Source organism: Salmo trutta, chromosome 5, assembly GCF_901001165.1.
Source record: "Salmo trutta chromosome 5, fSalTru1.1, whole genome shotgun sequence".
Taxonomy (NCBI): Eukaryota; Metazoa; Chordata; class Actinopteri; order Salmoniformes; family Salmonidae; genus Salmo; species Salmo trutta.
This window is the reverse complement of record NC_042961.1, coordinates 37,964,081-37,981,723: the sequence shown is the minus strand read 5'-3', so window position 1 is coordinate 37,981,723 and position 17,643 is coordinate 37,964,081. Positions and strand designations below refer to the sequence as shown.

Here is a 17,643-nt window from a genome sequence, read left to right as displayed (position 1 = left end):
TTGACTTCCTGACTGATGTCTTGAGATGTTGCTTCAATATATCCACATCATTTTCTTTCCTCATGATGCCATCTATTTTGTGAAGTGCACCAGTCCCCCTGCAGCAAAGCCTCCCCCTTTTTCCTCCAAACATAATGGTCATAATGCCCAGACAGTTCTATTTTTGTTTCATCAGACCAGAGGACATTTCTCCAAAAAGTACGATCTTTCTCCCCATGGGCGGTTGCAAACCGTAGTCTAGCTTTATGGCTTTTTTGGAGCATTGGCTTCTTCCTTGCTGAGTGGCCTTTCAGGTTATGTCGATATACGACTAGTTTTACTGTGGATATAGATACTTTTGTACCCGATTCCTCCAGCATCTTCACAAGGTCCTTTGCTGTTGTTCTGGGATTGATTTGCACTTTTCGCACCAAAGTACGTTCATCTCTAGGAGACAGAACGCAACTCCTTCCTGAGTGGTATCACAGCTGCGTGGTCCCATGGTGTTTATATTTGCGTACTATTGTTTGTACAGATGAACGTGGTACCTTCAGGTGTTTGGAAATTTCTCCCAAGGATGAACCAGACTCCTGGAGGTCTACAATTTCTTTTCTGAGGTCTTGGCTGATTTATTTTGATTTTCCCATGATGTCAAGCAGAGGCACTGAGTTTGAAGGTAGGCCTTGAAATGCATCCACAGGTACACCTCCAATTGACTCAAATTATGTCAATTAGCCTATCAGAATCTTCTAAAGCCATAAGATCAATTTCTGGATTTTTCTAAGCCGTTTAAAAGGCAGTCAACTTAGTGTATGTAAACTTCTGACCCGCTGGAATTGTGATACAGTGAATTATAAGTGAAATAATCTGTCTGTAAACAATTGTTGTAAAAATTACTTGTGTCATGCACAAAGTAGATGACCTAACCAACTTGCCAAAACTATAGTTTGTTAACAAGAAATGTGTGGAGTGGTTGAAAAATGAGTTTTAATGACTCCAACCTAAGTGTATGTAAACTTCCGACTTCAACTGTATAGGCCTACAGAGAGAATCAGAGAACGCACAGGCACACTCTGGGTGCTTTTACGGGGGTATGTCAGATAAGAGCAAATATTGCTACTTTCCTTTAAAAAAAAAAAGTAAACCTAGTCTTACCTTAGGCTTTCTGAAAGTAGGCTACAATATAATGAATTGACAAGGACAGGGTTCGTACAAGGACTTTCAAGTACTTTTTCAAAGCACTAATATTTATTTTCAAGGACAATCAATTTGTAATAGTTCCTATTATGCAATTGTTTCTAGTCGCCTCCAGATGGCAGTATATCGCCACAACCTCATGAACAAAAAAATAAAACTATCTTACAAGTTCTACTCAATAATAAGTGTTTCACTACATACAGGAGTGGTAAGTCAGTACTGATGTTAGCCGATTTACAAACTGTAACTCAGTAAAATCTTTCAAATGATTGCATTTATATTTTTTGTTCAGTGTATATAATACTGAATTGTCTTTATATTTCACTTAATTTTAGGTCCCACAGGCTGTCCCAACACATAATGACAAAGGGAATTCTGACATTGTAAAAGGCCATTAGTTTACTCAAATGTATTCTATACCCATTTGAAGAGAAATAAGTTGTTTTTGATAAGATTAAAGATTCTCTTAGTGGAACCTACTTAAATTGTAAGGGACCCCAAGTACTACTAACCTCTCTCTGCATCTCATTTGCAGCATGACTCACCAGTGTCTCACTACTCTCTGTAAAGAAAATGTATTTTGTTATGAGAACTTATAGTAGCCCTTCTTGATTATAGCTAGCTTAATTTCAGTGAACTACTCTTGCTGGGGTCAGGCTCCGTTCAAGGTTAGCTTCTAACTTCCTCCTTCTAGCTAGCCAGCTAGTTATTGCTAGCTACCTGGCTAACAGCCAGAGCCCTTGGCCTACCTAGCTATGGTTAGCTAGACATCCAACTGAAATATCAGTTGTACACCCATTCTCTGAGAGTCGGGGGGGGGGGATGTTTGGGGGATGTCTGACACCGCAGGAGTTGAAGGTTGTTAAAAAAAATCCCACTATGAGCAGCGTCTCTCTGCTACTTGCCACTGTAGATCTAGGCTGATGTAGTTAAGCTGAGAGGTGAAACTGTCGTGGGAATGGTTTTCCCATGGTGAATGAACGCGCTGCTAACAAGGCAAATCCAGGGGAGCAGGCGAACATAACGAGTATACATGAATCATTCAGGATTCCACTCGTTTGCAGAGGCAGGCGCGATTAGAACTCAGATCAAGAAGCCTACCGAGCTTTGATAAATGCTGGCAACGCAATATGATGGTAAACGATAATTATCTAAATAAAAAAGATGAGTCAATCTATTTCACAAACAAAAGGTGCATAAACAGCATTTTCCTCCACTGAATCCCTGGTTGGGTCTGGCAAAACCCATTCAAACGTCAGTATCCTGCAGGCAAAACTGAATCTACATTTGCCAGGCATTTTAGCTGTCGATGTGATGTTTTGCAGCGCCTAATCAGTCAGTTCTGTACCTGCGTGACTGAGTGGAATGAGCGAGCTCGCCTGGCAACCAGAGCGCGAAACACGTGAGGAAATAAAACTTGGTAGTCTGCCTGGAAATTAATTTGCAAGACCAATATATTTTTCATATAAACATATTTGATCATTTTAATTTAAGTATTTTTCAATTACCAGCTTGAGAAAATGTTACATTTTCAAGGTATTTTAGTACTTGAATTTCAGAGTGCCAAATTCAAGTACTTTGAGCACCTCAAGCACCGAGTGCGAACCCTGCAAGGAAAGTATTAAGGGGACAGCTATGCTATAGTATTAAGATGAAATTGGCAATCATTAAAATATAAACAAACAAACGCAACATTTCTATAGCCTATTTATTAGTGATGACAATTATTGAGGGGGAGTGTTGGAAAGATTTTTCAAATACTGTGAGGAACTATTAGAATTTGAATGGATGTAAAAATAAAAAAATAAATGACTTTGTTGACTTGCCGTGCGAGATGAAAAAAATAAATAAAAAAAATAAAAAAAAAGGGTAAAAAAAGTACTTTCCTTTATTTGATATTAGCGAGTAGCAGACCAGGTCCTTCCATGCGTGCTCAAGATGCGCGCTCTGTCAACATTAACAGGACAGAGAAACCAGACACATGCCAATTGCTCAAATGGAACGTGTAGATGGTATGAAATAACCCAAAACTTGTTTCTCAAAAGTATAGCAACTTGTGAACTCTGCAAATAACATTTCCACTCAGAGAATGATAATGGTAAATTACTGTAATCAACATATGCAGTAACAGAAAATTATGGGTCGTTGTCCTGTTGGAAGGTGAGCCTTCACCCCAGTCTGAGGTCCTGAGCGCTCTAGAGCAGGTTTCCATCAAGGATCGCTCTGTACTTTGCTCCATTCTTCTTACCCTCGATCCTGACTAGTCTCACAATCCCTGCTGCTGAAAAACATCCCCACGGCATGATGCTGCTATCACCCTGCTTCACCGTAGGGATTGTGCCAGGTTTCCTCCAGACATGACACTTGGCATTCAGGCCAAAGTTCAATCTTGGTTTCATCAGACTAGAGAATCTTGTTTCTCATGGTCTGAGGGTCTTTAGGTGCCTTTTGGCAAACTCCAAGCGGGCTGTCATGTGCTTTTTACTGAGGAGTGGCTTCCATCTGGCCACTCTACTATAAAGGCCTGATTGATGGAGTCCTGCAGAGATGGTTGTCCTTCTGGAAGTTTCTCCCATCTCCACAGAGGAACTCTAGAGCTCTGCCAGAGTGGCCAAGGCCATTCTCCCACGATTGCTCAGTTTGGCTGGGCAGCCAGCTCTAGGAAGAGTCTCAGTGGTTCCAAACATCTTCCTTTTAAGAATGATGGAGGCCACTGTGTTTTCGGGGACCTTCAATGCTGCAGACATTTTTTTGGTACCCTTCCCTAGATCTGTTCCTCGACACAATCCTGCCTCTGAGCTCTACGAACAATTCCTTCGACCTCATGCCTTGGTATTTGATCTGACATGCACTGTCAACTGTGGGACCTGAAATAGACAGGTGTGTGCCTTTCCAAATCATGTCCAATCAACTGAATTTACCACAGGTGGACTCCAAGTTATAGAAACATCCTAAGGATGATAAATGGAAACAGGATGCACCTGAGCTCAATTTCGAGTCTCATAGCAAAGGGTCTGAAAGCTTATGTAAATAAGGTGTTTATTTTTTATCAATTTGCCCCAAAAAATGGTTTACATTGTCATTGTGTGTAGATTGCTGAGGAACTTTAATTTTAATCTAATCCATTTTAGAATAAGGCTGTACCGTAACAAAATGTGTGAAAAGTCAAGGGGTCTGAATACTTTCCAAAGGCACTGTATATGATATTTTCTAAGATATTGGTCTACTGATTTAATTAAAAGTTTTGACAATGGAGTAGTCAACTGCTGCTTTCTGTGTAGCAAAGCCAATGATTAACACCTGCTTCATTCATACCTGTATTGAGATAGTTGAGAATATGCCTGTATTGCAAACAGTTTAATGCTTGAAGCATGTTGAAGTCAGCAGACTCTTACAAGATTATTTAAGAAGAAATCTGTGGGTCAGTTGTTAAACTTTGTCATTTATAAAAAATAAAACAAACTGCAATTCAGAGTTGCAAACACTTCTTGAAATTATTTCAGTAATTTAATGTCTCTCTCCCTCTTCTCAACACAAATGGACCAGAACTTAATTGAGCATCTGTTCTGTTTATTTTTTGGCCTTCTAGTCTCAATAACAGATGCACGTTATGGGTTGCCCATTATAGGCATCAAAAGGGCAAGATCGAGAGCTTTACAATAGGTGGCCATAGGCATATACCCATGCAAAACTATTTCATACAGCAACACGATTGGTCAACTCAGTACATAGTTAGCATCCAATACAAAACTATAAACAGACATTTTTTACAATGAAAGCTAACGTTAGCTAGTTCGCTGACACTTGCTAGATCCAACATCTTGCTCTGAACAGAGGGCGCACGCAAGTTGGCGGTCATTGCTGATGCGTTTTTTTGGTAGCTGAAGGAATTATTGGATTTCCTCACCTGAATAAACCCCCGTATGAATATGGTTTAGTTCACAGAAGTAATTGATTACTTTCTGCAAGTTATTAACCTCTAAAACGATTAAGTTAGCGACAACACTAGATAGCCAGATAAGCTAGCTAGCTCAAAAACTAGCTTGTCTACAGTACATGGAAACTTCCACGACCAGAACCAAAATAAAAGAAATGGAGAAATCATCATATGGACAATTAACAGCAAAAGATGGTATGGTTTTGGGTACTCCTCTTCAGAATGTAAGTGTGGGGGCAAATAATGTTTTGGGTGGTGAAATTTTGGTGAGCACGGACAACAATACTCACAACTTGCGTCCATCCATTCACCAGCTCAGGCCGTAACCTTAGGCCAGCACTCCAGTCAAGCCCCAGGGGAAAAAGGGGGCATGTCACTTCTTGAAATGCAAAACAATATTGTGATTATTTTTGACAGCAGAGAGGAATGAAAGGGAAAATAGCTTGGAGGATATGGTTAGGGAGAACACTATGAAAATTGAGGCCATAAAAAAAAAAATGTTGACTTGATCTTTGGAGAAGTGAAAACCCTCAAATGACATGAAGAAAGTGGAAGTTATCTTGCCAGGAAAATGAAAAAAAAAAGGTGGCTGAACTCGAGCAAAAGTTGAGGCTCCATGGATTTCCAGAGCAGGTGGGTGAGGACATCAAATGCAGATTTGTTGACATCTGTGGAGCTGTCATTCTCGAATCAAAAGTCAAACTTCAGGAAAATGTTGACATCGTTCATCGTTTGGGAAGACTCAAGGATCAAGACAAGAGACTGAGAACAACTGTCATCCGGTTTACCAACAACTCTACATGGGATCTTCTCTGGAGGCGAGCGAAAAATTGCGAGTTCCTCATCATGCAAAAATTCAGGATCACGGAGGATCTGACCTCAGCGGACAAAATGACATGAGAAACGGTGGCCGATGGTGGCTACAGCTCGAACGGCAGGGAAAATAGTACTTGTCTGACAGTGCAAGAGTGATCATCGATGGGAAAGAAATGCGGCCAAAATAGAACATTTGAGAGAGAGCCAGTCTAACTCGGACAGAACTGGTAGGCCTAAACACAGACTAATTGCCAAGTGAAAAGCAGCTTTTTATTGTAAAGAAATTACAAACACTTGAATGAGAAAAGGCTGACCTGAAAACGTGTAAACTAAACTAAGGGTGAATAACTGCTTATTGTAAGGTCTACACAATGTCTCCTTCTTGTGGGAGTAGAAATAATTTGGTAACTTTATGACCAGAATTACTTTGTTTTTTGTTGGAGGGGTTAATAATGGGATGGAAATCCTTTTGAGTTACATATCCTTAGGAAAAGCTTATATTGGCATAACAAGGTCGTTGGTTGAAGTTTGTCTTTATCTCTTTGTTCAATTAATGTCAGGGGTATTTGTAATTTACTCAAACGTAAGGCTATTTTCCTGTATTGCAAACAGTTTAATGCAGACTTTTACTTTCTGCAAGAGACTCATGCTTGTTCTTCCGATCTAGCTTTTTGGGTAAAAATTAGGGATGCACCAATATGACATTCTTGGCCGATACCCGATATTTTCCTTGCCAAAAAACATGATACCGATAACCGATTAATAAAAAATAAAATGCCCTTTTAATCATTCTAGCACAGTTAAATAGTTAACACACACACACGGGCGCAGCGGTCTAAGGCACTGCATCTCAGTGCAAGAGGCGTCACTACAGTTCCTGATTCGAATCCTGGCTGTCTCACATCCAGCCGTGATTGGGAGTTCCATAGGGCGGCGCACAATTGGCCCAGCTTCGTCATTGTAAATAAGTAACTGACTTGCCTAGTTAAATAAACGGTTACACACACACACACCAATAAGTTATTTGTCATTTACTTATGTCCCCATTACCAGTAAAACATAATCAAAACCTATTTCTTTCACTTACTTGCTGTGCTGTTTCGTTGTTCAGTCGTTTCATTCTCAACCAGGATTTCTATGGAACGCCGTTTGGGTCTTTGACGTGTAAAAATAACACAATTTGGCGTGTCAAATAAGCTTGTTGACCAATCAGGATCTGAATATGACCGCATGTCACATAATTTAACGCGTTCATAATTTTTTTACATAGTTATTACACCATCACTCGTATTTCATATGTCACAAGGATTCATTGATACGTATGCTATGATGCCAGTAAAGTTGTCACGTGCACCTACCGCGCTGGTCATAAAAAAAAAGCTAGCTAGCTCATGGATGCAAACAATGTTCTTCCCCAAAAACATAGCCAAACGACACAATCTGTTTCAGTAGCTACAGATAGCTAGCTAACTATAGCTAAGTGTCATCATCTAAAATAACCCTAATTTATAAGACAGTTCTTATTTGATTAATGGTGGCAGGACCCATCTATGTAAAGCTTGCCACAATAAGGATTAGCCACAATAGTGGACTTTGCGGTTAGCATTCAAAATAAAAAGGCATAATTCTACTAATGTTTTTATTAGGGAATATTTATGCATCCAACAAACAAAACAACCGGATATTATTTCAAGAGATTAAGAGTTGAGTGTATTTCAGGATATCTAAATTAATTAAAATCTTTACCTAATGTGATGATTGACAGATATGCCCCTCCTAACAGATCCAATATTGTTAATCCTGAGTTTAATAATCTATGTCCTGGTCTTGGATTAGTCGATATTTGAAGATCTAAATATCCTGATAAAAAAAAGACATCACTTGGAGTAACAATGACATGCATGTCCAGACAGTCAAGAATTGACTTATGGTTGATTTCTAATTCATTAGATAACACTGTAGTCAAGGTATCCATTGAACCATCAACTCTTACTGATCATAAAGTTATATTGTCTTTAAATATTAATGGATCTGAATTTAATAAACCGAATCGGAGATATTGGAAACTCAATAATAGATTGTTGGAAGATGATCATTTCAAGATGGATGCCAAAGATATTATACAAGAAAAGTGGAGGAAAGCCCAACTATTTAAGTCTTATGGAAAATATTGGGAATTAATGAAGTATGAAATCAGACAAACAGCCATGACGAGAGGCAAAGAAATAGCTGAACTTAAAAGATTGCGGGAAGATAAACTTGTTCAAGAAATACTTTCTCTAATCTCTATGGAGGACCTTGATGAAGAAGGAAAGGGTCAGTTACTTTCTTTACAACTAGAAATGGACCAAATGTATGAAGAGACAGCAAAATGGGCATTTGCAAAATCAAGAAGGAGATGGTTGGAGGAAGGAGAAAAAAAATACTAATAATACTTTTACAATTTAAAGAAAAAAAAAATCTGAATTTACTTCTATTCATAAGCTTAAATATAGAGGGCAAAGAAAATGAAAACCCCAAAGACATTTCTAAATATGTTTCAGAATACTATGGTAATCTTTACAGCAGTAATGCCTGTCCTACTAGTGACATATCTGCCTTTCTAGACTCTGTCAAAGACTGTGCAAAATTCATAGATGAAGACTTCCAAAAGTCTTCTGATGAATTTATTTTAATGAAAAAAAAAAAAAAAAAGTATCAGCAAGTTAAGAGAGAACACATCTCCAGGGAATGATGGCCTTATTAGTGAATTCTATAAATATTTTCAGGAGGATATTGTTGAATTTATATTTCATGTTTTTAAAGAGGCACTTGATTTAGGGGTCCTGCCTGTTTCTATGACACAATGCCTAATTTCTGTAATCCCCAAACCAAACAAAGATCCTATGTTAGAAAATTTGAGACCAATCACATTAATGAAAAGCTACTTGCTTTGTAGAAAAACTTTTTAAAAGTATTGAGCAAATCATTGATGATACCCAGTCTGGTTTTATGAAGGGCAGACATACAGTGCTGTGAAAAAGTATTTGCCCCCTTCCTGATTTCTTATTTCTTTGCACATTTGTCACACTTAAATGTTTCAGATCAAACAAATTTAAATATTACACAAAGATAACTGCATTTTGTGTTTACTTGGGTTTTTAAGTGATGATTTTATTTATTAATGGAAAAAAGCTATCCGAACCGTCATGGCCTATGTGAAAAAGTAATTGTCCCCTAAACCTAATAACTGGTTGTGCCACCCTCAGCAGCAACAACCATCAGCAAGTCATCCAGGTCCTGCCCGAAGCAGCAAAGCAGCCCCAGACCATCACACTACCACCACCATGTTTGACTGTTGGTATGATGTTTTTTTTCTGAAATCCTGTGTTACTTTTACGGCAGATGTAACGGGACGCGCACCTTCCAAAAAGTTCAACTTTTGTGGGCTATACTCGGCCTTGTCTTCGGACGGTAAGTTGGTGGTGGTAGACATCCCTCTAGTGGTGTGGGGGCTGTGCTTTGGCAAAGTGGGTGGGGTTATATCCTGCCTGTTTGGCCCTGTCCGGGGGTATCATCGGATGGGGCCACGGTGTCTTCTGATCCCTCCTGTCTCAGCCTCCAGTATTTATGCTGCAGTAGTTTATGTGTCGGGGGGCTAGGGTCAGTCTGTTACATCTGGAGTATTCTCTTGTCTTATCCGGTGTCCTGTGTGAATTTAAATATGCTCTCTCTAATTCTCTCTTTCTTTCTCTCGGAGGACCTGAGCCCTAGGACCATGCCTCGGGACTACCTGGCATGATGACTCCTTGCTGTCCCCAGTCCACCTGGCCATGCTGCTGCTCCAGTTTCAACTGTTCTGCCTGCGGCTACGGAACCCTGACCTGTTCACCGGACGTGCTTGTTGCACCCTCGACAACTACTCTGATTATTATTAGACCATGCTGGTCATTTATGAACATTTTAACATCTTGACCATGTTCTGTTATAATATCCACCCGGCACAGCCAGAAGAGGACTGGCCACCCCTCATAGCCTGGTTCCTCTCTAGGTTTCTGGCCTTTCAGGGAGTTTTTCCTTGGGAGTTTTTCCTAGCCACCATGCTTCTTTCATATGCATTGCTTGCTGTTTGGGGTTTTAGGCTGGGTTTCTGTACAGCACTTTGAGATTTCAGCTGATATACGAAGGGCTATATAAATTTGATTTGATTTGATGTCAGTCCACAGAATATTTTCCCAAAAGTCTTGGGGATCATCAAGATGTTTTTTTTGCCAAAAGTGAGACGAGCCTTTATGTTCTTGCAATACTTTGTCACAGGGCCATTTAGGTTTAGATCATTTTATTTATTCAGGGAAAAAAGCTATCACAAACTGTATTTTGTGTTTACTTGGGTTATCTTTGTGTAATATTAAAATTTGTTTGATGATCTGAAACATTGTGTGAAAAATGTGCAAAAAAATAAGAAATCAGGAAGGGGCAAATACTTTTTCACAGCACTGTATATGTAATAATATTTGACTTGATAGACTACAATGAGCACAGTATGGAAGACAGCTTTATTTTATTTGTAGACTTTTACAAGGCTTTTGATACAGTTGAACATTATTTTCTTTTTGAGACTCAGATTTTTTTTGTTTTTGGTCAATATTTTCAAATTGTAACTAAGACACTTTACAATAATTGTAACAGCACTGTTAAATTATCCCATGGAACTTCAGAGATTCGACGCGGAATTAAAGAAGGATGCCCAATTTCTCCTTTCTTATTGGTCACACAAGTTATGGCACTTCATATCAATAAGGATAGTTTTAGGGGTATTCAGATACAAGATAAAGAGAAAATGTTCACAATTGGCTGACGACACCACCATTTCATTTTTTTAAAGATCACAGCAAAGTTATTGAGTGTATTAATGCCTTCTCACATGTACCTGATTTATCTCTGAATATTAGGGCGTGAATTATTTGCGTTGAAAAGATGTGACTTAAACTCAGTATGTAATATCCCTGTAAAAGATTTGATCACATATCTTGGTATTAAAGTTAGCAAATATCAGAACTAAAGGGACAACTCCTGGTTATTAAGAGATATTTCTTTATCTGGACATGTACTTATGTCAAAATCTGAAGGTCAGTCCAGATTAGCTTATACATCCCTTGCCTTGGATGTTCCTCTGTCAGTAACTAAAATGGTTGAAACTAAATTATTTAAACTTCATATGGAGGGACAAAAACTCATTATTTAGGAAAAGCGGTAATATGTAGTACTCAAAGTGAAGGAGGGTTGAATGCTCTGGATTTTAAAACCTCTAATATAATCTTTAAGATCAAATGGATACAAAACTATTTAAGAAATAAGGATTGCATTTGGAATATAATCCCTAATTTAATATTCCAACAAATTGGTGGTCTAGAATTCTTACTCAAATGCAACTTTGATGTGGGTAAGATCCCTATTAAGCTTGCTAACTTTCATAAACAATTACTTTAACTTGGAACCTCATGTACAAACCATAATTTTACCCCACATAGATATACAATCTGGAAAAATAAAAATATAAAATACAAAAACAAGTCTTTGTTTTTCCAGAACTGGTTTGACAACAGCATTATCTAGGTTTAACAATTATTGAATAATGGACACGTATATGATTATCCAGAATTCATGAGAACACACAATGTTACATTCACTCCTGAGGAGTTTCAAATAGTTTTAGAGCTGTCCCTAAAGGTGATATTCTTCTTTTAGGAGAATATAACAATAGTCAAAGTGAAAATGTTGAGGATTTTGTAGCCTCAATACAGCTAGAAAGGAATTTGCATTTTAAACTATAAATGTAATAATAACATCTATATAAGAAAACTGTCAAGACGTTACTATTCACTCTGCTAAAATTTAGTGGAATGCAGCCCTAGGACAAGTGAACTGGAACAAAGTCTCGTTGTTGTCTGGCAAATATTGTATATCTATTAAGGTGAAAGAAGTATAGTTGAAGTCGGAAGTTTACATACACTTCAGTTGGAGTCATTAAAACTCATTTTTCAACCACTCCACAAATTTCTTGTTAATAAACTATAGTTTTGGCAAGTCGGTTAGGACATGTACTTTCTGCATGACAAGTAATTTTTCCAACAATTGTTTACACAGATTATTTCACTTATTCACCGTATCACAATTCCAGTGGGGCAGAAGTTTACATACACTAAGTTACTGTACCTTTAAACAGCTTGGAAAATTCCAGAAAATTATGTCATGGCTTTAGAAGCTTCTGATAGTGTAGTTGACATCATTTGAGTCAATTGGAGGTGTACCTGTGGATGTATTTCAAGGCCAACCTTCCAACTCAGTGCCTCTTTGCTTGACATCATGGGAAAATCAAAATAAATCAGCCAAGACCTCAGAAAAAAAATTGTAGGCCTCCGCAAGTCTGGTTCATCCTTGGGAGCAATTTCCTAGCAATTTCCAATTACCACGTTCATCTGTACAAACAATAGTACGCAAGTATAAAACACCTTGGGACCACGCAGACATCATACCGCTCAGGAAGGAGACGCATTGTCGCCTAGAGATGAACGTACTTTGGTGCGAAAACTGCAAAAAGTGCTGGAAAAACAGGTACAAAAGTACCTATATCCACAGTAAAACAAATCCTATATCGACATAACCTGAAAGGCCATCAGTCCTGAAGTTAAACCTTGGTCGCAAATGGGTCTTCTAAAATGGACAATGACCCCAAGCATACTTCCAAAGTTGTGGCAAGTGGCTTAATTAAGGACAACAAAGTCAAGGTATTGGAGTGGCCATCATAAAGCCCTGACCTCAATCCTATAGAAAATTTATGGGCAGAACTGAAAAGGCATGTGCAAGCAAGGAGGCCTACAAACCTGACTCAGTTACACCAGCTCTGTCAGGAGGAATGGGCCAAAATTCACCCAACTTATTGTAGGAAGCTTGTGGAATGCTACCCGAAACGTTTGACCCAAGTTAAACAATTTAAAGGCAATGCTACCAAATGCTAATTGAGTGTATGCAAACTTCTGACCCACTTGGAATGTGATGAAAGAAATAAAAGCTGAACTAAATAATTCTCTCTTCTATTATTCTTACATTTCACATTCTTAAAATAAAGTGGTGAGCCTAACTGACCTAAGACAGGGAATTTTTACTAGGATTAAATGTCATGAATTGTGAAAAACTGAGTTTAAATGTATTTGGCTAAGGTGTATGTAAACTTCCGACTTCAACTGTATGTTTTATTTTGATCCAAATGATATGGACCCTGATTTAACTGTCATTGCTAATTTGTTTATTTTTCATGGAAGATTCTTCATCAATAAAATGAAGTGGGCAGAGAACAAACCCTTCTTCACATTATTTAAGATATCATTTACATTTTATTTTGAAATTATCAGTAAATGTAAAAACAAATAAAAAAGCAATACGCACCATTTAAAATGCATCTAGATTTATGTACTCTTGTTTGTATATTTCTGTTTTTGTATTTGTTTTGTTCAAAATAATACAATTTAAAAAATAAAACATATTGCTCTGAACAGCTCAGCCGATCTAACGTTGGGCATGCACTATAGATTATACGTCACTGTTATCCTATGGCTTGTTGATGTCAATCTAGCTAGCTAACAAATGACAGGAGACATCAGTGACTGGCTGGCTTCAGCAAACTTCCTTGACACTAAAAGGTGCCTTGCTAGCTAACTAACGGTAGCCATGGATTCTTCTGCATGATCGCTAGCTAGCTTAGTTAGCCAATGTTCACATTAAGCAATGGGGGATAGTAAGTCAGCTGATAAGCATAAAACTAGCTAGCGATATAGGACTTTTCTTACGAGGTAGCCATTTCATTAGACACCAACAAACAAAGTTAGCCAACCCTAGCTAGCAGCACCACACACATTCAACTAGCCAGGGCTATAGCAAACGTTCAAAATTCCCCTAGCGTTAGATAGCCACAAAGTTCGTAGCTGGCATAACATTACGGTAACACGTTTCCTTGAAACGAGCAAATGTAAACTTATCCAATGTTTGACAGCCAGTGGCCGCCCATGCACTCAAATGGCGACCGCTAGCTAGCTAGTTAACGGAACTAACCTAGGATACTTAACGTAGCTACAGTAACTAGCTAACCTTAGCGAAGATAGCTAGTTAGCTGTCCACATCCAGTAATAAACGCCTATACATGATTGATCTACTGCTTAGGGAATTCATTGGGGGTAACGGTAGTATTTAGAATTGTATTTGAATGACATTGTCACTGTAAACTTGACGCAGTTCTCGCTAACAGTAGGCGTGTGGGCAGATGACCGTTGACTGTTGTTATGGTGGAATTACAGAACGCGGTTTCCCATTTAACGCCATTGTACACACTGGCTCAAGTCACTTCCCTAAAGTTAAACGATATGACAACATTAGTAATCCATACCATTTCGGGAATTTAGTGTGGGGAAGGGGCCAACATTGGAACTGAGTAGTCCCATCAAAACACTGCAAAGTAACAGTACAACATTCCGACAAAAAAAAAAAACTGTTGTGAAATGACAGAGGAGGAGCGGCTGACTGACCTAACCCGGACCTGAGACGTTTAAAAAAAAAAAAAAAAAACATGCGCCACGAATTCTCACTATGTACCGTAACTTGAAATATATTGCGCTTTTTAGTAAACATTATTATTAAGATATTGTTTCCTTACCTGCCGTTACTTGAAGTAAAGAGGAGAAGAGGGGGAGTGGTTACTTCTCTCCCGCTGCGTTCCGAGCTCGCGCTCCGGAATCCTCTGCAGTAGCATCACTTATCATGGACGCCAAACGGCAACCGCGACAGCGCTGTTTTCAATGCCGATATTTCGACATTACATGAATCTGACGACATTACGGCTCGAAGCGAAGGCCCTCCCCATCTGAGCAATGGCTCCTTTTGATCCAACATGTCGTGCATATAGGGACAGTTTCATAGCGAAAGCTTCCGCCTCATCAGTCTCCAGGCAACAAGGCGAACCTCTACCATCCTACAACCAGTAGGATTTATTCATCCGCTCACGATTGCATCAGAATGGCAAATAGTACGTCTCTCAAAATGTGAGTTTATAAGCAGTGGTGTAAAGTACTTAAGTAAAAATACTTTGATGTACTATTTAAGTAGTTTTGGGGGGTATCTGTACTTTACTATTTATATTTTGTACAAATGGTACAATTCACGCAAAATGGTACAATTCACGCACTTATCAAGAGAACATAGACACAAATGCTTTGTTTGTACATTTTTGTGTTGGAGTGTGCTCCGATAATATAAATAATACAAATTTAAATAGTGCCGTCTGTTTTGCTTACTATAACGAATTTTAAATGGTTTATACTTTTACTTTTTAAACTTATATTTAAAATCAAATACTTTTAGAATTTACCCAAGTAGTATTTTACAGGGTGACTTTCACTTTTACTTAAGTAATTTATATTAAGGCATCTTTACTTTTACACAAGTATAACAATTGAGTATTTTTTCCACCACTGGAAATAAGCCAATATCCAAAGTGACAAATTAATCCACTGCTTTTGGTGGTATTTGAAAAACGTAGCATTCTGAACACTATACATAATTTAGAGGTGCAACTCAATTGCCTTGAAATTAAAACTAGGCCTAGTTGTGCTTATACTTAAAAAATTCAAATGAAAAAAAAGTAATTGTTTTGCGAATCTCATTTTTTTTTGTTAAATTGTATAATAAAACATGGACTAAATTCGTTGTCCTGAAGAGGGCACGGCAGAGCCCCTTCTCCCTCACCTCAAAACGCTACAGAGGGCGGTGCGGACTTCCCAGTACATCACTGGGGCCGAGCTCCCTGTCATCCAGGACCTCTATATCAGGCGGTTTCAGAGGAATAGCCAGGGGTGTGAAGTACTGAAGTAGTACTTTCAAGTATTTTTACTTGAGTAGTTTTTGGGGATATCTGTACTTTACTTTACAATTTATATTTTTGACTACTTTTACTTTTACTTCACTACATTCTTAAAGAAAATGATGTACTTTTTACTCCATACATTTTCCCTGACAGCCAAAAGTACTCGTTACATTTTGAATGCTTAGCAGGACAGGAAAATGGTCTAATTCACACACTTATCAAGAGAACATCCCTGGTCATCCCTACTGCCTCTGATCTGGCGGACTCACTAAATTGTGTTGGAGCACGCCCCTAGCTATCCGTAAATAATTTTTTTTAAAACAAGAAACAGGTGCCGTCTGGTTTGCTTAATATAAGGAATTTGAAATGATTTCAACTTTTACTTTTGATGCTTACGTATATTTTAGCAATAACGTTTACTTTTGATACTTAAGTATATTTAAAACCAAATACTTTTGGACTTTTACTCAAGTAGGATTTTACTGGGTGACTCACTTTTACTTCAGTCATTTTCTATTAAGGTATCTTTACTTTTACTCAAGTACAACAATTGGATACTTTTTCCAACACTGGGAAGAGACAACATTTTCAAAGACTTCAGCCACCCAAGCCATAGTAGACTGTTCACTCTACCCAGCTAGCACATAACGTTCTGAGAACCCAATATTTCTTAGAACTTTGTGAGAGATTGGTTGTCCTATGGTTATTTATTTTGGGTATGTCATGACTTCCGCCGAAGTCGGTTCCGCTCCTTGTTCGGGCAGCGTTCGGCGGTCGAAGTCACCAGTCTTCTAGCCATCGCCGATCCACCTTTCATTTTCCATTTGTTTTGTCTTGTTTTCCCACACACCTGGTTTACATTTCCCTCATTACTTGTCGTGTATTTAACCGTCTGTTCCCCCCATGTCTCTGTGTGAAATAGTTTATTGTTTCGTGTATGCGCACGTTAGACTGGTTGCGCTGGGTTATGTTACCTGTATTGTGTTTAGTGTGCTTAGTGCCGTGTGCTTTTGTTCGCCTAAATAAAAGGCTCCGTTTGCCACCCAAATTCTGCTCTCCTGCGCCTGACTCCCTTACAGCCAGTTATGCATACCTAACAGAATTTCACACCCGAGTATGTAGTCAGCAGGAGCAGGTACCTATGGTAGCGGAGTTGAGGAGCGCGTCCAGGAGCACACGGCGTTGAATCACCATATCTGCGCAGCCATGGACCTCGTCATCCAGACAATGGACCGCTTGGAGAGACAGAGGGTTCCTCCAGCGCTCCCACCAGCACAACAGGGTTCTTCACTACTCACCCCCTCCACACCCGGTTCCAGTGGGATTCGTCTCGCACTTCCCAGGGAGTACGATGGGACGGCCGCACGCTGCCAGGGTTTCCTACTGCAGCTGGATTTACATCTGGCGACCGTCCACCCGGCTCCCTCAGGCTGTGAGAAGGTGTCCGCCCTCGTCTCGTTCCTCTCAGGGAAAGCCCTGGAGTGGGCCAACGCTGTGTGGGGAGAAGGAGATGCAGCGCTGGATCACTTCGAGGATTTCATAGGTTTCATAGACGTTCACCCGCCGCTCTACCCTCGGGCGGGTGGTCAAAGACTGCCCGGAAGCGGCGGGTGAACGTCTATTCCACTTGAGGCAGGGGACGAGGAGCGCGCAGGAGTTCGCGATGGAACGACAAGGCCCTGATCGACCACTATCGTTGCAGTTTGCGCGAGGATGTCCGTTGGGAGTTGGCCTGCAGGGACACTACCCTCACCTTCGACCAGCTGGTGGACTTGTCCATTCGGCTGGATAACCTGCTGGCCAACCAGCACCACCTCTCTGA

General features: G+C 39.4%; 1 protein-coding gene across 2 annotated transcripts in view; it reads right to left on the bottom strand.

The window, feature by feature from the left end:
- The window catches only part of LOC115194110 (uncharacterized protein KIAA0232), a 62,576-nt gene extending 47,737 nt beyond the window's left edge, over positions 1–14,839 (bottom strand). The window contains exon 1 of one of the 2 annotated variants that reach the window (XM_029753490.1): positions 14,616–14,839. The gene's annotated coding sequence lies outside the window, so the exon portion shown is untranslated. Of the gene's footprint in view, positions 1–7,016; positions 7,322–14,615 lie in introns of those variants that run through there. The other variant, XM_029753491.1, reaches the window with a different exon arrangement.
- Between the last annotated feature and the right edge of the window lie 2,804 nt (positions 14,840–17,643).